The sequence below is a fragment of the Macrobrachium rosenbergii genome, chromosome 55, assembly GCF_040412425.1.
Source record: "Macrobrachium rosenbergii isolate ZJJX-2024 chromosome 55, ASM4041242v1, whole genome shotgun sequence".
Taxonomy (NCBI): domain Eukaryota; kingdom Metazoa; phylum Arthropoda; class Malacostraca; order Decapoda; family Palaemonidae; genus Macrobrachium; species Macrobrachium rosenbergii.
Window position 1 is genome coordinate 19,635,595 of NC_089795.1, and position 26,167 is coordinate 19,661,761.

General features: G+C 37.8%; 1 protein-coding gene across 1 annotated transcript in view; it reads left to right on the plus strand.

Annotated features, from left to right (window-relative positions):
- Window positions 1–11,674: 11,674 nt before the first annotated feature.
- The window catches only part of LOC136835667 (spectrin alpha chain, non-erythrocytic 1-like), a 68,424-nt gene continuing 53,931 nt past the window's right edge, over window positions 11,675–26,167 (plus strand). The window contains exons 1-4 of the mRNA XM_067099499.1: window positions 11,675–11,914; window positions 20,863–20,976; window positions 23,966–24,130; window positions 25,419–25,513. The gene's annotated coding sequence lies outside the window, so the exon portion shown is untranslated. The remainder of the gene's footprint in view (window positions 11,915–20,862; window positions 20,977–23,965; window positions 24,131–25,418; window positions 25,514–26,167) is intronic.

The window sequence follows — 26,167 nt, forward strand, 5'->3', positions numbered from 1 at the left end:
AGAGAAAGTTCTTCTGGGACCTAACCTGCACCAGTGCTTGGGATACTGAGTGCCACCAGTGTGACCTGTACATGGCACACCCAAACTACAGTGCCACCTTTTGAAAGGGTGCCACGTCATTGAAGAGACACTTCCTCGCTGCCCAAGTACGCCCAGTCGACCCGGTTAGACGCCCTTCCCCACCAGAACCATGGCAGCAGAGCATTATAAAACTTTCCTGGGGCTGGGGATGGCGGCAGGTCTCACCGGCTCGGAACTTACCACCTGGGTTAAGGAGCAAGTGGACGACTTGGCCAAGCGGGGAGAAGGAAGAAAGACTCGAGCAGAGGAAGTATGATAGAGAAGTATGAAGAAGAACGAAGGGTGTATGAAGCCGAGCAAAGGCAATATGAAGAGGAAAGAGAAGAAAGAAGGAGACAGCATGAGTTAGCCTGCAAGGAAACTGAGTTAGCCCTAAAGGAGAAGGAGCTCGAGCTTGAGAGAGCGAAAATGGAGAATGCCGAAGCTATGGCTAGCCATCAAGCCTCCAGTCCTACACCTGCTGCATCAAACGCTCCAATTTCGAGCATCAATTCCCTAGTCCCCAAGTGGACTGAGGACGAGCCAGAAGCATGGCTGGAGGAGATCGAGGCTCTTTTCGATAACTACAGCACCACGGAGACGGAGAGAGCCTTAATACTAGCCAAGCATATGGAGGAAAAGCCAAGGCAGCGCTTCGCTCACTGGAGAAGAGCCAGAGAGGCAACATGGCGGAAGTTCGTAGAGTCATTACAAAGGCCTACGAGATAACCCCAGAAAAATGGAGACAACGGTTCCGAGGTCTTGCCAAGGAAGTCGGCTGGTCTTGGACGGAATGGGCATGTCACAAAACCCAGTCCGCACGCGCTGGTTCGACTCCTTGGCCTGCACGACGTTTGAGGATCTCTTCAATCGGACCATGCTAGAAGACCTTTTCCAATGTGTGCCAGGGCCCCTTGCGGTATATCTTAACGATAAACAGCCCTCCACACTTATGGAAGCTTGTCGCATGGCTGATTCGTGGGAAACTTTCAATCAGTCGCATAGCACCTCTCAGAAGCGAATCATCCCTCCGGCCTACCTCTCGAACTCCACTCGCCGAAGAATGGACTGCCTAGCAAGACCCTGTGCAACTATTGCAAGAAGGGGGCCACGCTGAAGCTGAATGCCGATACAAACTCGGCACTAATAAGCAGCCTAACCCTACCAGCCAGAACTCCGCTCCCGATTCATCCGCTCAGCCCTCTCCTCCAACAGTTACTGCAGGCCACCGAGCCCATCCAAAAGGCCCATGCAAATCCTGTGGGGCTGCTAGCCACTACAATGCTGGATCTCCGGCCTGTCCACATCATGTCCCCACCACCAAATTTGTCAACCTAATCAGCACTTCATTTTCTGCTGCTGGTCCGCACCGGATCCTTTACCCCGAGAGACTGGAAACCCAGTTCATCTCGGTGGCCCTCTTCAGAGCACTAGCCTGCCAGTGACCCTTCCGGTCACAGTAGACACTGCGGCAGACATTAGCCTGATCACCAGGGCCCAAGTGCCAGCCGGTGCCATGGTTGACGAAGAAACCGGTGGGAAATGAAGTGGATAGAGGGCCACACCATTACCGTTCCCCACGGTCCAACTCCAGGTTATGACACCTTGGGGCACGATACCCCACCGCCTTGGCGTGGTAGGTGGAATTCGGCCCGGAGTGGTCTTCTTGTTGGGTCGGGATCTTCTCTGGAAGCCCATCACCAACGCCACTCCGCAGCCACGTTGCCTCCTCCACGGAGGCCCCATGTAAAACTCTCAACCATGACAAACCTCCACCTTCCGCCCACCAAAGTGGTCCGCGGAAGGGGCACAAGCCCAAACTATTTCAGGCCTAGCCCTCTCCAATGCGAAGGGCTGGCCCACCAAGAGGTCCTCCCCCTCCGAAGAGAGATTCAGGAGGAGCAGTACCGCTGCAGGACGTGCAAGCGGGCAGACCACTCCACAAATTGGGAGGGCTGCCCAACAAGCAACGCCCAGCGGACGCCCCGAACAAAACTCAGGAGAGGCTACGATCTCCTGCTGGGGCAGGAATCTCTGCCGCAGCCAAACCCAAGTCGTCGAGCGAGGTATTGCACCTCCGGACCCCTTGTCAGGCATGCCTGACTCAACTGCTGCCAGTGCCACTTGTGAGCACTGAGCAGTGCCAGACTCCGTCCGCCACGGACGTTGAGCTACCAATGGAAAAGGCCCCTATGCCGGGTCTAAATCATGAGGCGAATCCTCCTCCGGGAGATTTAGGATTCCCCATGCAGCTGATCATTGCGACTGGAGAGCCTCCAGCACCCGAACCTTCTTCTTTGCAAAATTTGACTCCAGGGGATGAACCCTGGAGGATCGAAATGGTACCCCTTCCTTGGAAGACCAGGAACTGGCATCCTCGGATGCAGAAGTCGAGATCGCTCGCTCCGGTTGTCGCAGCAGCCGGAGTAGGGAGTCCTCCGCAGCTTTTGCAGTTGCCCCTGACTTCGCGCCCGCTAGCCCTTCTGGCCTGTCCCCGAGTCGGTGCTCTCATCACCTGCAAGGCCAGCTACTGATAGGCCTTGGAGGAACCCGAAGAAGAAGAAGAAGGGGCGGAAGAGAGCCCAGTAGTTGCCGAGCTATAAGCTCCTCCTGGCACTAGTGCCCTCTCGGCACAGTGCCCTAACATCTAAGAGTGATCCTGGCCCCTTGCCCAGAGAAGGTAGCCAGTGTGATCTCTTCCTTTTTTTTGTACATAGCCTAGCCAGCCTTAAAGTACGGTACATCAATTTAGTAACCTTGTTCTTTCCACTTACCACCGAGCCGCAGTAATCATGTAAGTAGCCTAACTAATTTCAGTAATCTTAACTATTGTGAAACTGAGCCACGATGCTCGTGACACGCATGGCCTAAGACCTCAGTGAGGCACCCATTTATCATATGAGGCAACCCTCATGAATTAACTAGTAAATTTTAATTGTATTAAACATAAACCATGTTGTAATTTAGTTAGAATATTAACTCTTATGTTGGTGCTACGGTCGGGTTAGGATAGGTTAGGCTAGGGAATATCATAGAATGTACCACTAGGCTAGGTCTAAAACACATCATGATTGTAGGAGGTAGCCTATAATAACCGTGAGCACCTTCCAGTACTATTAGAATTAGGTAAAGTAGTGATTATAGCTCATATCCTATCTAGGGTTAGGTAGTTCTGTAGCTAGGTAGGCTAACCAGGACTAATCTGCTCAGGGAAGGAGAGTAACCTACGAGAGGCGAACAGCTTGCTTAGTATAGACCTTCACGCCCTGAAAAGGGAGTGAAGGCCCTCTTAAAGGGGGAGCTTTTATAAATATTACTGCTGTTCGCCCTCGATGTATTTAGGTGTAAAAATATCAGCCTGATTGACCTCGAAAAGAACATCTCTATATAGGTAGGCGTAGGCAGTTCAAAAATAACAATAACGCGCCGTTGAGAAACGGATAAAAAAAATTAGGGCATTAGGGACCTAAGCCTCAGAGAAAATTTCCTCAATCACCCCTTAAAAATGGTGGTCCTAGGGTCCTTTATTCTATGCATTCTACGATGCCTTTGTCAAGGTCGGATTGCCAGGTATGTAAGCCCTCATCTGGCGGGAACTGTTTTGACCCAGGTCGGGCAGAGAGATTCCAGAGTCACTGAACCAGGGTGACGCTGCGTGCGTGTCCGAACGATATTCTTTGTTCTTTATTACTTTACTCTATTATATCTTAATTAGTGAATTGGGAAGACTGCCAGAATGAAGACTCCTGAGGTCCCTCGTTTGGCGCACAGCGTCGACGTCATTCACTGTAAGTCCGATTCTTGTTGAAGCTTCGTCCCATTGACTTTTATCTTTTTCTGTATTTCACATTTTTTCTTTGTTTTCTTCCTTCAGCCACCACTTAGGGTATATGTGTTTACGAAGTCTAGATTAAGCCTAATTATTATATTGTTAGCTTCAACCCCATTATTCCAGTAAAATACCTAGGATTTAGGGTAAGCAAAATCAGGTTAAATCTCGATGCTTTGTATGCCTAGCGTCCGAATGTTTGGAAGAACCGTTGCGTTTAAAATCAAATTCATCTCAAATATTCTTTGTTAAGGTTAATTACCCTTAACTGGCGACCTTGGCTAATTAACGTCTGTCTTTGAGGTTAACTTTTGGCTTCAAGTGGCAGGTTACGTGTAATCTTGGTTTGCAGGGCCGTAAAAATTACGTAAATTGAATAATACATGATCAACCAAGACCTCACATGTAACAATATATATATATATATATATATATATATATATATATATATATATATATATATATATATATATATATATATATATATATATATATATATATATATATATATATATATATATATAGTTAATTTTATATATATAGCATTATATATATATTTGAGACATATATATTATATATAATATAATATATTTTCCAATATATTTATATATATTTTTATATATATAGTATATATATAGCAGTATATGCAATATATCATAGTTCTTAGTTAGAAGTCATACTACAGTGTTACCGATTTAAACCACTAATTTTGGTTGCGGTTTTCTTTCTTTTCCTCTGTTGTAGAGAGTGAAATTTCTGATCCCACAGATGGGAGTTTTCAATGGCGAGGACAAAAAAATTCCCCATGACTAAACATGAATCTATGAAATAGTTCAGAGCTACTTTTTTTTGTGATTTCCTGGATGTACTAGAGGGCTCTGATATGAGGTATCTGAGTCAGTGATGATTTGTAACTTAATCCTGTGTTTGTCTCAGGTGATGTGATGAAAGCATGAATACTCATATAGATTCATTATATCATCAATTTTTATTTTATTTATTGATATATTTTTTTATATATATATAAATTTGTATATTATGTATATATGTATATATCAGATGATTCACACACAATATGTTTTACAAAACGTCTTCTATATAGATGATAATTATAGTTAATATAATCATTACATATTTCATAATATATTTTTGTTTAGAAATGTGCCATGGGTCCCAGAATTTACTCACAGCATAAACTAAAAATTCTTATGGACAAAAGGCAAAGGATTTCCAGAACTGGGATTTAGCCACATTTCTTTCTAGTATTTATATTTTTTGTGGCCTCCACCAAACTGCAACACATGCCTCCATTGTTGAAGGAATGATTTCAGCAAATTACACAAGAAGTTGAGGAATAAAATCAAAATCCATTTCCCCTGAGCACTTCGGTCACCTCTCAGTAAACAAAGGTCAAATGAGGCTGGGTAGACCATCATGCTCTTCTCTGTGGCACTTCTTTATCCAAAAGATCCTACCAATGTTTTTCACACACGTTGCTGTCAGGAGCTTCCTGGAAATTCACTGGTGAAGGAAAAGAAATTGATACCACTGTTTCCAAGCAGCTCCACTATTTAAGGCCATGAAACATGGTGCCTTATCATGCAAAAATGTGACTTCTTCAACAGATAACGTCATTTTCATAATCTTTAAAGTGAATTATCACTGAAATTGTCCACCAGTAATTAAAGTGTTATCTGAAGTATCGATAATTCATGACTGTCAATCTGTTTCATTTTTGATGAGGCCACATTTTCTTTTTGGCTGTTATAATTAGAAAAATTCCCAATTATTATTATTATTATATTATTATTATTATTATTGGCGCACGTCATTGTTGATATGGATCAACTTTGCAGCCCAAATGACTTCATTTTTATGATTTGGCTTGCTGTAGTAAATGAATTATTGGTGTTCATTTGCAACATACAGAAAATCAGCTTCAGAATCCCAATCTTTAAATGAAAAACAAAACCATGCATGAATCTTCTCTTTCTGAAAATTTTAGTTTCTAGTTCCTTTTTACAAATAAAGACCTTTCTTGGTTACCCATTCAAAAAGCTATGATGTCTTTTGACTCACTGAGTTTTAGAGGTACATGGGATTCAATTCAAAATAAATCCATCTGATTTCCTCCAGTCCGTCATTAGCCATGGTTAGTACTAACTCAACGTCACTCAGTCTGAAAATAAACAGAAATGTAAAATGTCGGCAAAAATCGGTGTTTTAGAAACAAATAATGAATACTTTTGGCATCGACGGCTATCTAAGCGGTGTTTTCATTATTATCGGTAATTTGTTCTGTGGGGGGCCTCGTTTTCTTTTCAACCATGTTTGTATATGTTTATATATAAGTTATATATATATATATATATATATATATATATGTATATACGATATATATATATATTATATATAAATATTATAGGCGATTTTAAAATATATAAATGAATGATATATATATACTATATACAGTGTCATATCACATATACTGTATATATATATATATATATATATATATGAATATATATATATAAATTATATATAATATATATATAATATACTTTATTTATATCATATATATATGGACTCTTATGGCAAAAAAAAATATATATATATGATTCACATGAAATTGGAATGGCAATAATATAAAAACCATGACGACACGTAAGGGTTATACACAGTATATACAGAGAGTCAGCAAGAAATCCAGTCCTTTATATCATTTCTTCAAAATGGCTCAGTGGTCTAGAAAGAGTCAATGAAAGTCGTTGTTTCCCAAATGGCGGCAGTTCGAGTCCCAGTGGTGACACAGCAGTTATTTTCCTGAATCCATTTGTGCAAGTTACTCCTTTGTTCCAGTATAGTGAGCTGGATATTAAAGACATTTTATGGAATGTTTGTGAATGTAAAAGACCAAAGGGTGTATGTTACAAAAAGTATAGTATGAAATATATCAGATATACAACATATACTATATATATATATATATATATATTAATATATATATATATATATATATATATATATATATATATATAAATGAGCATCTCTTAAGGAATGCCCTAAAGATAATAACTATAAAATATGCTCTGAATGTTCATCACATGATCATACATACAGAGAATGTAAAGAAAATACGAAAAAATGTGTTAACTGCAATCAACAATATAGAACTTTAGCAGCGAAATGCCCAGTGAGAAAGGGCCCTAACAAAAAGAAAATTCAAGAGATCAAAGCAAACAGAAATGCAACATCCACTACAAGCAATATAGTACAAGTTTATATAAAGTGACAGCCACTAATACAGAAATTGCCAGGCTAATGCAAATAACATCCAAAATAATATAAGTAGAATACAAGAAGAGACAAGAATCACGATAATAACAAATTTAGCAATAAAACTGGGGCTGTGCCAAGGAGGATTCTACCCTCAGTAATAAACAGCATATTAGCAGATAACAATTTAAGACGTTACACTTCTCTAAAGAAACAATAAACATGATATTAAGCACCATGGAAAGGAATAAAAGACAAGAAAACCATACAAGCAAAGCAGAAGATTTACAAGCAACTCAGGATATACAACAAGATATGCAAGACTGCACACAATATGAAGAAAACACAGCAGAGAGCTCAGAAGACGACTCATCAGAAGACTTTACACTGGAATTGAGCCCAGTTCGGACTGAACTCACCAATCCATCCTCAGGACGCATAAGTAATTTGCAATAAAACGCAGCATCAATTAACAGAAGAAATACAAGCCTCACTACCAAGCTTCTCAGGTTTCTCCAACTCTCCCATCTTACAAAAATCCACAGGGATCAATCTTCAGCATCAAAAGTACTACGCCAGTAGCCAATAACACCAGAAAACGGAAAAGTGAAAGAAAAGGAACAAAATTACTAGACCACTGTAACTCGAATGGACCCAACTCTATTAGAAGAATTAAAATAATTCAGCACAACGTCAAATCCTGGAAAAAAAAAGAAATTTGAATTATACAATATATATAGAGAAGAAGACCTGACATAATATTAATCAATGAACATGGTATGAAACGAAATGAAACTCTGAAAATGTTTGATATAATACATATACGCAAAACTTTGCTGATGAACCCTTTGCAGGAAATAAAGCTAATAGCAATCAAGAGTAATATTAGACATAAGACAATAGATGATTTCAAGAAGACTTTTAGCAGTCAAATTCAAACTAACAAAGGACCAATAGTGATCGTTTTAGCTTATAAGCCGCCAAGAAGACATTATTTCCCACTTCCGGATGTCATGAAGTTAATGAACAGGAGAGAACCAACCTACCTCATTGCCGATCTAAATGCCAGACACCAAATATTTGGATATAGGCAATCTAATTACAGGACAAAGAAATAGTCAGATTAATAAATAAAAATATATCATACACTTAGGATCTGATTTCAGATACCTTTGTAACAAATAACAGAAAAGGAAAGCCAGATATAATATTGGGAAATAATAAAATTCACCTCAATATTTGTTAAGAGGACCAGCAACTCCTCCGATCATATACCAATGTAATTACACTGTCAACCAATCCAATAATGATTCCATCCTTAGAAATACCAAATATAAAAAGAGCAAGTTGGAAAGCTTCAAAAATGAAATAGAAGAAGGAATGTTAGACAACTAACAATAAATTCAAGTGAAATAGAAATAACAAAAGAAATAGTAGATGGCGAGCTTGAAGAATGGTAAAAAAATATAGAGGAAGCAATAAAAATCATATACCCATAACTAAATACACCACACTTCACATCCTATTAGTAGTGATAAGTTGAAATTGATACAATGGCACTAACAACAACATCCAAAACTTTTTACCTATAACAGGGTGGAACAACATATTAATGAGAAGATATGTGTCAATTACAAGAACAGTTCTTACAAGAAAACTCAAGATTATATCATCAAAATTGGGAAGACCTAATAAAAAACACAGAAATACAGTACAATAACCCAAAACAATTTTGGAACTCCGTTGCAAGACTGATGGGAAGCAGAACTAATACTTCGCCATACATAAAAAGCATGGGAATGAGAAAATATAATGATGACAAAGAGAAGGAAGTACTGCACAAGGCCTACTGGCAGAAAATATTCAGATATTTGGTAGGAGGATAACCAAAATTTCGACAACCAACATGAGACAATAGTCAATGAATTCACTGAACAACATAGAAACAGGCAAATCCGCATCATGCAGCTGATATTAGCAGACTCAATGAAGACTGAACATTAACAAGGAAAATAGAGTTATGGGAAATCAAAATAATAATTAAAAATTTTCACACAAAGCACCAGGAAATTGTGCATTTAACAAGGTATAATTCAAAATTTACCAGACATTGCACTCGAAAAAATTAAGAGAAATATACAACTGGGATTCAATGGGATATTTTGAAATTATATTCAAGAATGCAATTAATGATTTTGATACCCAAACCATTTAAAAAGATACTAGTCAGGTAGAATTATGTTTATCATTACTGAATTACGGGCAAAATATTTGAAAAAAATAATTAACAACAGATTAGTGTTGTACCTAGAAGGTAATCAGCTACACAGTATTAATCAAATGGATTTAGAAAAGGATAAGGGACTTGATCAGATTGCAATAGCAACAAATATGAGAGTATTTTTATCATAAAGAAGTTATACTATGTAACTTAGTATGTAGATTATATATAACAAAGGCAGTTTTGACAAAGTATGGAGAGTTAAGCATTAATACAAAATATTACATCTCAATATTCCAGACATTTTTGAGAAAATACTATGCAACTTCATCAAAGATAACAGCAGCAATCAAGTCACAAAATTTAGGGGAATCCATTGACCGTTACAAAGTGGAGTCCCATTATCTGTACTCAGTCCAACACTATTCATATTATATACATCAGATATTTCTTTTACCAGAGTCAAGCAATTACTGATGTCTGCTTTGCAGATGATATAACTCAAATAATTATACACCCAGAAAAAAACGCACTCGAACCAGTTTTTCAACTTTGAAAAGAAAAGTAGCTTAAAAACAATGAATATTAATTTTGAGAAAGAATAAATCAGTTTTATAAAGAAGTGGAAGATAAAGATAATAAATCTAAATTCCAACTAGTATTAGTGTGTTCTTATAAATATACAAATAATGTTAGACCAACAATGATGAATTTTAGTAAAAAACAAGAATACTAGGAATAAGGTTCGGACAAAGAGGAATAATCAAGACACGTGAGAGATGTTGCTAAGAATAGCAAGAACAGAAAAATACAAAGCTAAAACGATTTAGGAATATGAACACAAATATCAAAATCCATTTTGAAAAGCCTAATCAGACCAATAATTTAATATCCACCAATACCCACGATGTATTTAGCATCGACTTCAATATAAGTGCATTACAAAAATTCCAAAATAAGATACTAAGGTCCGTATAAGAAACACTAATCAAGAAGATGACGGTCTGAATATAGAACAAATACAAAAAAAAATATAAAAGTGAACCAATTAGTCAAAGATTATACAGACTGGCAATTTTAACATATGGAGCTAAACTAGATCAGTACAACTTTGAATTAACAGAAGAATCCGCAGCAGAAGAGAGAAACACCCAAACAACATAGACCACAGATGGTCGAGAAGAGTATCTTCATATTTCATCTGTGATGAACCTCAACCATTATATTATTAAGAAAAGCCTTGTGAAAAGTAATATTTAAAATTTACGGCAGGTCATCATGCAAAATCATTATGATAATTAACATCAAGGTTAAAATGAGGAAATGGGAAATTTTTTAATTTTATTTTATGTTTTAAATATGATTATACTAATAAGAAATAAAATTCAAAAATATGCAGTATGTACAATTTACTATGTTGTTATAATGGAAATTTATTATTGTATTGTGTTAATGGATAGAAAAATATGTGCCAATTTTACCTAAATAAAATTGATGGATAAACCACACTTGACATTACTCTTACTAATATTTCACTTTCTAAACTATTCCAGAAAGGATGGTTAGCTAGCTAACTGCCCTCACCCTTCTTTCACCCATTTACCTATCATAAAAACAAAATAAAAAAAAAATATATATATATATATATTTATATATATATATAATATGATCATATATATATATATATATATATTTTATATATATATATATATATATATATACAACATCTATGTGTGTGTGTGTAGATAAATACATATACTTGTAAGGGAATCCGTACTTCTCATCATTAATTTGTACTTGCTATATGTATGTATGTTAATAGGTGGTTGTGTGTGCAAGATACACTGGTCAAAATTTATCCTTTAAGTGATCAAGACGGGTTTTTTGTTACACATATCACCACGAAAGTTTAATAATCTGGTGAAATTCTCATTTATATATACGAAATCGTCGTAATTAATCATATGATTCTGACGGTTCAATTAATCCTTGGTCGCTATATATTTTAAACACTAAAAACAGAAGTCGACACTCTTTGGCAGGGTTTCATCTGATATAAACAGATTTTTCTGCAATACGCTTCTGATTTACCGTATAAAGTTTTGGCTTATTTTTAATATTTTCAAAGATGTCAGAAATTTTTGATTATTTATGCTCATTTGATCCAGCTAGATCGTACTGAATAGCTTGTATAATTATTGTTTTAATGATTCATTTGTTTTCTAAAAACTTATCCACTCTCTCCGATTTATATATCTCTGAAATCCCTTTCCAGAATAAACCCTGGAGTTGAGGACTTGTTTGTTGACCTGGATGACGGAATCAAGTTAATGAAAATTACTCGAGATCATCACGGGGAGGATCTCAGGGCAAATACAGAATAAGGACAGTACAAAATCAGTAATGCCAACAGATGCCTCGCTTTCGTCCAGAAAGAAGTAAGTCTTCGTGGACAATTTGGAATACTCCCTTTGGGTTAATGAGCATAAATGATTTATTTGGCTGTTATATGTTTTGTATATGTGTAGGTACGTTTTATGAGATTATCAAGGGCATACATAAGGGTTACAAACACCTGTAGATATTATGTTTTTTTAGTAAACTTTTATGATGATTCATTCAAGAATTATTACATACCATTACATTGAGATTAATTTTATTATTATTAAGAACGTCTTTTGTTTCAGTGATATGGGTTAAATAAATATATGTACAGTATATATATGTATATATATGAATATATATTTATATATAATTATTATATATTGTTCTTCTCAGCTTAAGCCTCAGTCAGGGTCACATTTTTCAATAAGCTGCTATTCATAGAATCAATAGCTGCTAATTTCAAATGTTTTTAATGCCAAACCAGATTGTGCCATTGTTTTAGTTGTACGCCAGAATTAACTTATGGATTGTTATGTCGTGACAGAGATTACCTTTCTTTCGTTCAAAATCATTAACTTACATACTTTTACGCCATGCAGAATTTGCCAAATTATTAAACTGGATGGATTCCCACAGTTCAGGACCAGAGGCAGCCTCTTCGGATTCTGATGTTGTATGACGATCCAGATCAGCAGATCTATTAGTGACCAAGTCAATAGCTTTTTGATCGCTTTATAATCAGTGATATGGTTCTTTCAGTGGAGGTCTCAGCAAATACTGTCTGGTTGTTCTTAGTCTAAGAACTGAAAATGTTCATTTAGTCTGGTTTTCTCCTTGATATTGCAGAATTAGGGCTAATTATTATTATTACTATTGCCTATTGACCTCCAGATCTTCTTACCATCAATCGGGACATATCTTTTCCTGGGATTGTTACCAATCCTGGGGAAGAAGATCAGTATTGTCTTTTAGCTTTTGTCCTGATCCAGGTGTCCTGAGAGAGAGAGATCTCTTCCTTACATTTCAGGTTTCAAAACACTTAACCTTGAATTCATAATTCATCCCTGACAGGTTGCAGGCATTTTCTGGTGAATTCCCTCCTTACAACCAGAAAGAGAGATGTGTAGTCTACATCAACTGAGAGAAATATAGGTTGGTCTGCTTGGCTGAGAGATATATAGGTTGAGCTCAGAGAGAGAGAGAGAGAGAGAGAGAGAGATAGAGAGAGAGAGAGCACTAACTGAAGTCAAGTCCAACTCTAATAACAGAGCCAAATATTTCATCTAAACCAGATCTTTAGAAACAATACTGGATTTAAATATGTACATTAATATAACAACGTAAGGAAATAAATGTAACGATTCCTTGTCAAAGGGTGAAATATGAAGCCATCCACCTATACAAAAAGAATGGCAACACTCTATAAACATTTCACTACATTTGAAGGTTCCTCCTCTCACTAACAACAACATAAAACAAACTGAAACGACACCACCACCAAGGAGGAGATCGTGAAAATGGAAGATTCTGGACATATTTAGACCGAATCGTGTTTTGGGTTGACCACGGCAAGTTGACAAGGCCTCAGTCTCATCTGTTCTCAAGATATTCGCGGGAATTCCAAAATTCCCATGGAACATTTTTATAACAAAAAGTGATATTAAAAAAAAATTAATATTCCATCCAATAAAAATCACCCAAACCAGTGGTGTAACACAGAGCTATTTTGCAAATAGCCGCCATCTTGGGAAATGGTGATAAAGCGCCCATTCTGAGAGAAAATAGTTAAGCCGGCGCCTGCCAAATTTCATGCTTGTTTCACTATCTGAACGATTTTTGCCATAAATCTGCTGCACTATCACTGCTTAAATACAATGACGCCAACGGAAGCGTCTCATCAATGTGACAGGTAAACAGGTGAGCTCATTACGGAACAGTAATTTTTCGGGATAATGAAGGATTGTCCCTCCAGCTAATAAAACCTTCAAACGTGTTTCGAAATCTCGCCACTTTGAAATCCGCCTTATGTGAATGTTACTTAGTTTTCAAGACAGACAATCTTTTAAATGAGCATCGTCCATTCATATCGAGAGGCGTGGAGGGAAGGACCAGCTGGCAGAGGGCGTGGAGGAAGGGACCAACTGGCAGAGGCGGCGTGGAGGGAAGGGTTAACTGGCAGGAGGGGGCTTGGAAGGAAGGACCAACTGGCAGAGGGCGTGGAGGGAGGAGTGGAGGAAGAGACATCTCTCAGAGGGGCGTGGAGGAAGGGACATCTCTGAGGGCGAGGAGGAAGGACATCTCTGAGGGGCGTGGAGGGAAGGGACATCTCTCAGAGGGGGCATGGAGGAAGGGCCATCTCTCAGAGAGGGGCATGAAGGGAAGGACATCTCTGATGGGGCGTGGAGAGGAAGGGCCATCTCTCAGAGGGGCGTGGAGGAAGGGACATCTCTCAGAGTGGGGCGTGGAGGGAAGGACATCTCTTAGAGGGGCGTGGAGGAATGGCAATCTCTCAGAGAGGGCGTGAAGGGAAGGCCATCTCTCAGAGGGCGTGGAGAAGGGCCAACTCTCAGAGGGGCGTGGAGGAAGGGCCAACTCTCAGAGGGGCATGGAGGAAGGGCCATCTCTCAGAGGGGCGTGGAGGGAAGGGTCATCTCTCAGAGGGGCGTGGAGGGAAGGGTCATCTCTCAGAGGGGCATGGAGGAAGGGACATCTCTACAGTGAGGAACATCTCAGGGGACGTGGAAGGAAGGGACATCTCTTAGAGGAGCACGAAGGGAAGGGACATCTGTTCGAGGGGTGTGGAGGAAGGGACATCTCTCAGAGGGCGTGGAGTAAAGGGACATCTCTCAGAGTGGGCGTGGAGGAGAGCCATCTCTCAGAGTGGGCGTGAAGGAAGGGACATCTCTGAGGGCGTGGGAGGAAGGGACATCTCTCAGAGTGGGGCATGGAGGGAAGGGCCATCTCTCAGAGGGGCGTGGAGGAATGGCCAACTCTCACAGAGGGCATGGAGGAAGAGCCATCTCACAGAGGGCGTGGAGGGAAGGACATCTCTCAGAGGGCGTGGAGGAAGGACATCTCTTGGGGCGTGGAGGAAGGATATCTCTCAGAGGAGGCGTGGGGAAGGACATCTCTCAGAGGAGCGTGGAGGAAGGCAATCTCTAAGGGGTCGTGGAGGAAGCAATTGTAGCCTATCGTTAGTGTGGATAAGATATATATATATATATATATGGTATAGCATATATATATATATATGTATATATGTGTGTGTATGTGTGTGTGTGTGTTCATACGTATGTCTACATCAGTCCTTCTGTCAATGGCTTGAAATAAAGTCGATACCGGTCAGCCTACACCTGTCTCTCTTATTTTTCCCCTGTGGTAGTCTTCAATAAATGAATCATGTACAAAAGTGATTATAATTATATATATATATATATATATATATATATATATATATATATATATATATATATATATATATTATATGAGTACTTAACTTTGTGTCTGTCGGCTATGCCAGTCATCTCCTTCCAGACTAGTTGGAAATTGTTGTGATGGGCGAACAGTGAATCCATAAAATCTGAGTGACAGCGCGTACCAAGGGCTTTCGCACATATCGTAGGACTCCCCCAAAAGGCCCTCATATGTGTCTGAGATTTAGGTTTTGTGATCATATCTTCTGCCGTTATCGAAATTACTTTGTAAAATGGGAACTATGACAAATACTGCATTTTTCTCAGAGAAGACCCCGTGAAATTTTGGGGGTAAATTGGCATTCACGATGGGGTCGACCCGGAGAAGCTGTCACTGTCCACTTATTTTGAAAATAATTTCCAAAGGAACTAAAAGGTAAAACATGTTGGAAAAGGATTTTGAAAATGATGTTCACATAATCTTGTGACTATACTCGCATGTCAGTTAGAAAATTGTTATCGTTATATTACAGTATATTTATTAAACTGATTACTTCTCTGCTAAGCTCAGTGCACAAATGCTGGACTGATTAATTTTGTTTGGTATGAAAGACAACCTTTCACCGGAATCCAATACTGTTAATTAGCGGTGCTTCATTAAAAGTATTTAGCTCAGTTGTAACCACTACTACTCTAGGCAGTAATGCAATCTGCCTGCAATATATGTATTTGTATGTATATATATCTACACACGTACATATATATACAAAGATGAATATAAACACAAGCACACACACACACACACACACACACACACACACACACATATATATATATATATATATATATATATATATATATATATATATATATATATATATATATATTGTCCGTATCTGTAGAGTAGTTTGTATGTAATATATGTATATATATAATAGATTATACAGATACAAACACATTAATATTAAATATATATATATATATATATATATATATACATATATATGTATATAATGTGTTTGTATCTGTATAATCTTGTTATGTATGTGCCACATATTTTATGTAATAAATATACATATAGATCATATTCACATGTGCAGCTGTATGTATGTGCAAGTGCCCTGTAAAATGAAAGGAATTTCATTAATGTTTAATGCAAGATACCACCAAGAAAAAAATGAGAACAAGGTATAATCTTGACTGGATTCCACTGTTCAGGCTTCTCCAGATTACTACCACTTGCGTTCTTTATTGGCCTAGCGGGAAGATTATTGGAAAAGAGAATTGAACAGCATAAGAAATTTGCACTTTATGCAGTGGGTAACTGCGATTTTCTTTCTGTGTTTGGAAAACAGTGTGACATTGTATCAAAAACCTTTTGTACTTCGGCATAGCTATCTGAACTTACAATTAATCACGTTTTGTAAACCAAAGTTATATGAGATTACGGACGTCTTCCTAGAAATGCGCAAACTGGTTTCATTCACATCGAAGGTTTTTAAAAAGTATAGATTTTAAGCATCAAAGATTTACTGTTTGTGGACAGTTGGCTGGTTTGTTGTTCCTTTGAAAATAAGACACGTAAGAATAACAGTTGTTCCTCATATAGTAACAGATGGCAAAAAACCAACACATAATTAAAGGCCAGATACATAAATAATGACCTTCAAAATATACTCAAAATTTCCACTAACCCTCCCACGTGAATGCGTGTTTGATGTTTTCTTTCTTAGAAACATGCCCTGAACGTTTCCGCTAAGCCAATGCTGCGTCTCATTATAAAGTATGACCACCCACCCACCTACTCACACATACACACACACACATAGAGTATATATATAGCAGAGATATATATATATATATATATATATATACATATATATATATATATATATATATATATATATATATATATATATATATATATATATATATATATATATGAACCTTCCCCATCAGCAGGACTATATTAAAATTTGAAAATAAAATGAATCTAAAATTTGTAATGATCTTAATAACTTTACCAAAAGATAAAATATTACTCTATGATTTAACAGTCAGTCTCTAATACTGTTACTTTAAAGTATTTCCAACTTTTGGGCATTAAATGAAAGGTAATAATGTCTGTTCCAAACTGATCTACATAGGTCATTCTTTACAGCAATTGTACAAATTCTGATTTCTGAATTAATTTAATTTTTAATTTTTATTTAATTTATGTAATTTTAATTTAATTTTAATTTAATTTAATTTTAATTTTTAATTTTATTTTGTACCAGATTGCAGCAAATTCTGATTTAATTTTAGTTTGTTGTTTTTAATGATAGAAACTATGCATGAAAGAAACAAATTATTAGAGTTTATATATATATATATATATATATATATATATTTATATATATGTATATATATATATATATATATATGTATATATACATTGCTGGCTGAATGTCCGAGGGATACTTACTTGATTCTAAGGCAACAGATGAACGTAGGGGAGTTCCTTTATATTTATTACACATCTGGTTTAACACAGGGAAAATCTGTAGGACAACAAGTGGAAATCTATGGCTTAGGGCCTCTTCATGAGGGAAACTTATGCAACCTGGCGGGTTTGCCTAACTACACTATATTTTACATGACAAACACATCAGAAGAATTACGGACCATTGGGCAGGCAATAATAAGGCCACAAAATAATGAATCCCATACAGAATAAATATTCACGCTGACAACAATCATAATCAAAAGCACGCAGGTTCGAAGGGGAACTAACATGGATAAGCCAGAGATTCCACAGTCAAGGCCTATCTGCAAATAACGATGGTTACTGTAATACACAAGATGCCTGGCAAGTGACCATTGAGGGGTTGCACAGATGGTTCCAAGTAACTCAGTTCACTGCTAAATTCATAATTATGTTACCACTGAATGCTCCAACATAAATTACTAAAGGTGATCACACAATGGAAACTAAATGAAAAATCAGGCAGAGAAATAACAGGAATCGTGACTGACTAAGAAACCTTATTCAGGTACATTACCTTTGTTGAGATGATGGTGTCCTCGTCCGATAGGGCACTGGTGATGGATGAGGGAATTAAAATGCCATTACAAAAGTATACCGGTTCGAGCCTCTGTGGTCGAAACACAAGGGGTAGGTGCCGTAAGGACACTGTCCTTGGTGGTGTTCTGAGCGGTTCTCTATCTCACTTGCTGCATCGTCTATAACAACCTTCATGGATTACGCATCGCGTCCAACATAGGTACAAAGGTCAATCTTACTACTTTCATAGGCTGCATGGCATCAAGCCAACCTCGTGGATCTAGAATGAGGCGGTGCCAACTTTCTTTGGCCTCCTTGCCTTGCTTGACACCTTCGAGAAGGCACTTTGAAGACCTGGAACAAGGCCTTGCCAAGTCATTTTGAACAGAGAGGGGTTAGGCTTAATCATTTTGGGGAAGGAAGGAGAGAGTGTTACAGCAAGTGGTGGAAACTAAGGCTCTAGCAACAACAAACAATTAGAATTCACTTTATTTCTTTCTCAATTATGTTACAGATGTAAAACGGGACACAGGTGGTTTTGAGGGAGTCTCCATTCATTGCAACATATACAGTATATACATATGTACATATGTATATATATATGCATATTTTATATATATATATATATATATATATATACATACATACATACATACATACATACATACATACATACATACATATCTGTATCCATACATATATACAGAATATATATATATGTGTGTGTGTGTAAAGTTAAGTATACCTTAGTTTTACCAGACCACTGAGCTGATTAACAGCTCTCCTAGGGCTGGCCCGAAGGATTAGACTTATGCCCATGCGGCTAAGAACCAATTGGTTATTTAGCAACGGGACTCCATAGAAGCATGTGGAATCCGGAACCACTGAAAGTAGCGAGAAATGAATTTCATCACCAGAAATAAATTCCTCAACTTCTTCATCAGCCAAGCCATGAATTGAACTCGCCCATCAATGACAGTCTTAGCTTCAAACTGCCTGGCCAACAAAGGCTGGGTGTGTGTGTGTGTATGTATATATACACATACATATAATATATATACATATATTTTGTGTGTGTGTGTGTACTATATACACGTCATAAGATGTGATAAAAATTCACACCCATTGCAGGGGGAAAAGATATAGAACTAAATAATTGTTGACACAGTACGCATTCCTTCCCTAAGCCCTGTGTCGCCAGGAGCCTTTTAACCTACAAGTCCTTAGCAAGTTGTATGGGATAGTGTTGCCAGCCCTATGTTCTTCACTTCCTGGTTTGACCCACACCAGTCGCCTAACAACCAGGGCACTGAATTACCTATTTACCCACAAAATCATAGATTTCACTGAAACCAGCCTAGCACCTGCCTGCTCAGCACCTGAATCCCATTTATGTGTTCGGCCAATCTTTTAACAAACCATTTTGGCCCTTCCCGTGGGAGAAATCTCTCTCTCCCCTCGCATGCCTCTGCTTTGCCCATCTGAGGAATTGGCGTGATAGAACCCCTCATTTAGGAGCCACCATAAACCTAATTTCAGTTTTTTCCCCTTTCTCCTTCCGGCGAAACTTTTTCCAGCAATTTTCTCAATTCAAATTGCCATAATTAGCATATTGCCAACGCGCGCTCTCTTTCTTGTACTCCCAATGTCATCGATTTTCTCAAAATAAAGAAGAAGAAAAGAAAAAACTTAATCAATCGCTAAGTCCCCCTTCCCGCCACCAATCCCCCACCGGCGGATCCACGCCATCACTTTTCTTGTAAAAGGTTTGTAGCCATTGATTTGATGAGATTTTTAATTGAGGACGGCTCGAGCACATTATTTTCAGTAATGCCCACCCGTGCGGTCCTCTGGGGCCGATGGAAATTTTCTCCCAGGCATTAGCTTCGTCGTTCTTCCAAGTGCCCAAATATGAGTGTCTAAAACTGGCAGTTGGATGTTGACCTGCAGCTGTAAATGGTAGAAAGAGTGATCCTTCTTGGCTTGTAAACATTCTCAAAGGGATGGATTTTTATTGGAACCCCGTCATTATTTCTGTTCTCCTTTTTAAGAAACTGATATTTTCGCCATTATTTACTGCCTCCATTCATGTACATGCTCACACAAAGTTTACACACACGCCTATATAGCTACAAACACATATATGTATACATACATATAAATATGCGTATTTACATACACATACATTAAAGAGTATAGATATGTATGTGTGCCCATTAATTGCTTGTCTTTAGCACTGCATATATTATTAGTTGAATTATTATTGGCTACATATTATTACATTATTATTATTACATGCAGTTAAACAAAATGGCGTCTTCTACATATTTATTTTGTGTAAACGCAGCTCAATTGTCTTATCAGTTGTTGAGTTAGCGGTTGCAAGTACTGACCGATATTCATATCCGACATGAATATCGACACCAAGCCAAACTATCTCATACGCAAGAAAGCACTGATAAGATTTGAATGAGCGTTTACTATATAAAATACAGTAAATGCTGTTAAAACTACATTACTTAATCAAAACTTGTATTAAAGAATGTCTTTTCAACTTTTTTATTATTATTATTATTATTATTATTATTATTATTATTATTATTACACATATTATTATTATACCAAGGAGTAGAAGATTTGTTTGCACTCTCGAGTGTGGCAAGAAACCCTATAAGTGAAAAAATCCTGACTGGTGCCGGAAGATAACAGGAGAACACCTCGAACCTCAACATTAAGGACTTTTCAAGTAAGTTCAGTAGACGCTGTAGATGTTTATGCTTCAGATTACTTACTTAAATACACTTATAAATGCCAACTGATGATATGACTAAGTTTCACATATACACATGAGTGTGGTTTGCTATATGTAAATAAATCGAAACTTGTCGGTAAAAGTTTTCAGAAATACTGATCAAGTGACTCAGTGTACACACACACACACATACACACACAATACATATAGGTGAGTATATATATAGGAGCATATATATATATATATATATATATATATATATATATATATATATATATATATATATATTGACACATTTCTACTGGGGGTCCTAGTTTATGAATGGTGAACACCAGGGATATATTCAACTTACCTTGCATGACGCAAAAAATCTGGACTCTGGCCTTGAGGTCAGGTAGAAGCATGTACATCAGAAATACAGCTGAAAGCCTATCTTCGAGAGAGGATTGTTCATGTAAACTCTGAGGTTTAACTTAATTAATTATATATTTACAAAAGAAACACATGTCAGAAGAATGGCAGAGTAATTTGGGACAAGCAAATAAGGGCCATAATACAAGTTGAAGGAAGCAGATGACAGGAAGTTGCTTGAAAAGACACAATGGGAGCCTTCTTCAAAGGCCATTGCAAAAGATGTAGTGGGATCACTATGCACACAAGGTGATACACAGGTCCACAGCTGACTACTCCTAATCTGTAATTGAAACACCTATGGTTACTCAGCCAAAGATAACACTTTAATAAGGAATCGAGGAATTACACAGAAGGTGCCTGGACTGAACTCGATTCCGATAGCTCAACAGTTAATGATTTACATTACACTCCACTTTGGTGCTTGGCAAATTAAACAACACAACAATAAAAAGCAATACAGGTCTCACTGTGGCATTCCCGCACTAATGAAAAGTGAAAATTAGCGAGATGAATAGGATGTGGACTGATGAAATCAACCCTACCTGGCACTACCTTTCGGGAAAGCCAGCCATAGGGGAGGGCAAGTATCACTCTCATAACAACAAGGTTGTCATGCCCTGACCCTCACGTGTCCGGATTGAGAAGGGCATAGAGCAGGCACCTAAGTCCTGAATGAGCTACCATCAGAGTCTAAGATCGAGTGGGTCCTTCTGAGATCCTTTATAGCCTCGCTGGGATTATGCCTTTCGTTCCTTATAGCTGGTGCTAGTGTCGGTCTCCTGGCAGCATGGCCGAAATTCAAGATGGCTGCGAGCACGTGTTCCATTCGGGCGAGGATTTACTCCCACTGGATTAGCACCTAGAATTTAAAGAGTCTCAGCAGTCACTCGAACAAGAGAAGAGATTAAAGCACTTCCAAAAAGGCAGTGGTGAGAGGGCTTATAGAGGCGAATTCTGCTCATAGTGGTCCTACTAAAAATTAATTAATTAATTTACTTATTATATATTTAATTTCTTTTGCCAGATGAGAGAGAGAGAGAGAGAGATACTCTTAACAATATATAGTAAGCTACTAGTCAGTCTTTACCAGATACGTATGCAATTGTAACAACCACAATGCCCATTAACTTCTCGAATTCTTCACGCTTTTTTGGATACATGACCACGGTCTGATACTCTGGATGCAGGTTCGAATCCCGCTATCGACATCAGAATTACTACCTATTCTTGTATTTAAACTTAAGGCTTTTTAGTGACAAGTGTATCCATAAAGTGAAGGATTCGAGAAGTTAAGAGGGCAATGTGGTTTTTAAGACTACACAAATATGTATATTCTCTTCTAGTACAGTCTTTCTAGGTCCTCATTGGACGGGTGGCTATCGTTCTCAGCTAGCACTCTGCTGGTCCCGCATTTAATTCTCCGACCGGCCAATGAAGAATTAGAGGAATTTATTTCTGGTGATAGAAATTAATTTCTCGCTATAATGTGGCTGATCCCACAATAAGTTGCAGGTCCCAAGTTGCTAGGTAACCAATTGGTTCCCAGCCACGTAAAATAAATCTGATCCTTCGGGCCAGCCCTAGGAGAGCCGTTAATCAGCTCAGTGGTCTGGTTAAACTAAGGTATACTTAACTTAGTACAGCCTTCCAAGTGGAACCCATACTATTTAGCACCACTTCTATAATATCCACTGCTCCCTCTGGTCTTCAAGGCTGCAGTTTTAAAGGCTGCACTAGATCTACAAAGGAACTGCACTTCAAATGAATAGGGTTGTTAAAGTCAGAAAATTTGTTGAAAATAAGAATCAAAACAAAAATTGAACAGACTCACACCAGAAAATGCTGCTTCAGCCGTCCAGACATGACTGCCACTCTTGTGCTGAAGGACACCGTCATCTTCAGGGGATCCAAGGGAGCTGGGACCAGTTTTAATATACAAATTTGAACTCGGAGGAGGCGTCAAAGCCCCTCGATACGAACCAAGTTGGACGCAAAGTGGCTACGGGACGTTTGGTCTCTCTCAGGAGCAGGAGTGTTCCCGATACATCTTGGCCTGTGAAATTTATTAATCATTATTTTTCTGACCTGAGAAATTCGTGTTAAATCTTCTTATCTCAGTCTATTTCTAACCATAATTCTGTCTTCTTTCCTCTATATTGTAGTATAATTCTGTTGTAGACGTTGGCTTAAGAACAGATTTATGAAGTAGCAGAGTAGCAGTTTTTGTCTTGAAGAAGAGGAAGTACTGGCAATGTAGAAGTGTTGTCATGGAGTTAGTGGTGCCACACATTCTACCTAGCATATATATATATATATATATATATATATATATATATATATATATATATATTATATATATATACTACACATACCTCTGTGTATATATAAATATATATATATATATATATATATATATATATATATATATATATATATAGGTATATATATATATATATATAAATATATATATATATGTGTGTATGTATGTATTATATATATGTGTGAGTATGCAATGCTCGTTACATCTTCGTTGGTATATAGCCTCATTTCTCACCATTTTTTATCACAGGTTCCTGGAGTGATGGTATGGGATTCAATGCTCTAATCCACGCTCATCGGCCTGACATAATAGATTACGATTCCCTGAAGCCAGATGAGCCCATTCGCAACCTCAATAACGCCTTCGATGTTGCTCACAGAGAATTGGGAGTCGAGAAGATTCTCGACGCCGAGGGTGAGGAAAATAATTTGTGACTCTTTTTCTTCTCTCTCCGCGCTCTTCTTATTCACGAATTATTTGCCCTTACTTTCACGCTCCCCACCCCATACATGTAGGAACAAATTTGGTTATCTAATTTCTTTGTGAAAACCCGCAAAGCAGTTCCTTTTTATTCTAATGTTTTGAAACTCGATAAAATGTTAGTTTGCGTAGCTTGTGTTGGAACTGCATCCCGTACTTCTTCTCTTTCAAGGAAGTGGAATTTAGTTTTTCTGATGTTGGTGTTTCCGGCGTTTATTTAAGATTTGTCACAACTACTGTTATAAAGCGCTCTTCAAGACCCAAGACTGAAACTACAATGGCTTTCCAATCTTGCCTGTTTAATGTCTAAACTGAATTTGAATAATCTGACATTAATCGTTGCATTGCTCTGTTATTCCATCTACCTTGACCATACTGAACTTACTACACTTCCCACACCCCTCTTTTCTTGTCCTGTTTCCACTCTTTTGCTTTTGAAGTACGGTGCAACTGGTACAAATATGGCCTCTAATGACGTCCACCAAAAGGATGATAAGAATTTCTGGACAAATGGTTCATTACAGACCATTTATGGCTTTGGTTCCACCCATGATTCTTCATTATAGTACGCCTGCCCAAGTCTTTATTCCTTCACAAACTGATATCCAACGTCCTTCTGTGGAACTTAGTTACATTTTCCATTCTTGCCTCTACTAGTCATCTATTGATGCTTCATGGGACCTATCTCCACCCCAGTTAATCACCGCACACCCTACTTTTGTTTCTGAGACTGAGTGGTGGTCTAAGGAGGTAATGATGAACAAAGGTAGAGAGAGAATTTGACTCCCCTTCAGGTGGCCTGTAACACCTGTCAACCTATCACTTCCCACAATACTTTGTAGAATTCTGAGGTGCTATATTTGCTCGGATCGTGACTTTCTTTTAAAAATTTAAATCTTCCTTTATCCAAGAACCGAGTTCATTGCTTTCTTTAGTAAAAAAAAAAAAACACTTTCTGCCTCACTCTTTTCGTTTCCACTTGGCCTCTTTAGGAGTGCTAATAAGGTTAATTACGATGAAATAAACAAAACAGGGAATTATCCTATTTCTTTATTTCTTTCAATACTGTACGTTCTGTCAGAGTCTTGCAACCGGTCTTTTGGTTCCAATCAACGCAGTCCTTTGGTAAAATTTGCCTTTGTTATATTTTCTTTTAAGTGTGAGAGCAAATTTGTACAATTTATATTGCATCCACTACTTTGGCTTCTGTTCTGTTTGACAGACATTGCAACGAGTCACCCAGACGAGAAAAGTATCCTGACTTACTTGGCATCTTTATATCAGAGTCTGGGTAACCTGAAGAAACCTGATGTCAAGGTAAGGTTTTAGACATTTCATTTGGAATGTAGGCCATGAAATGGACTTTTTTTTTTTTTTTTTTTGAAAGGTATTAGTAGCGAATTTGATTTCTTGGTCAAGTGACTGATGGTCGGCCGTCTGTTGCGGCATGATATTCATATTTTACCCGACTTATGATCGACTATGCTTCAGGAAACCGGCAATTCCACTTAAGGGCATTCTTCTGTTTCAACTCTGGGTCTAGAACGAGAACTCAGGCTAATACATCCCTCTCTATACTCGCCTGTTTCGCTGTTGTCGTTTCGTAAGGTGACGCAAATAATTATACTCGTATAATAAGATTTTCACGATAATACTAAATATAATGCAGACTGACAAACATTATTCTGGATTTTGGGCGGAGGAAGATAACTTGGGAAATACCTTTTAGGGAGTGGATTGTGTTTTTATTTTTATTTTATTTTTATTTTTTTATGTAATTTCATCTAGTCATAGTAAATGTTCCTTTCTTATTCATTGTTGCTATTTTGACTGTAATTTTAAGAACTGTATGAAAACGTTGTCATTAAAATGTTATATTCCCAATTATAAATAATGCTTAGAGCGAAGAGGTGATGAACCGGTCAAGAATACAGCTTGACTACAGTATTGCTGTCCTGCAGATATCCGGAA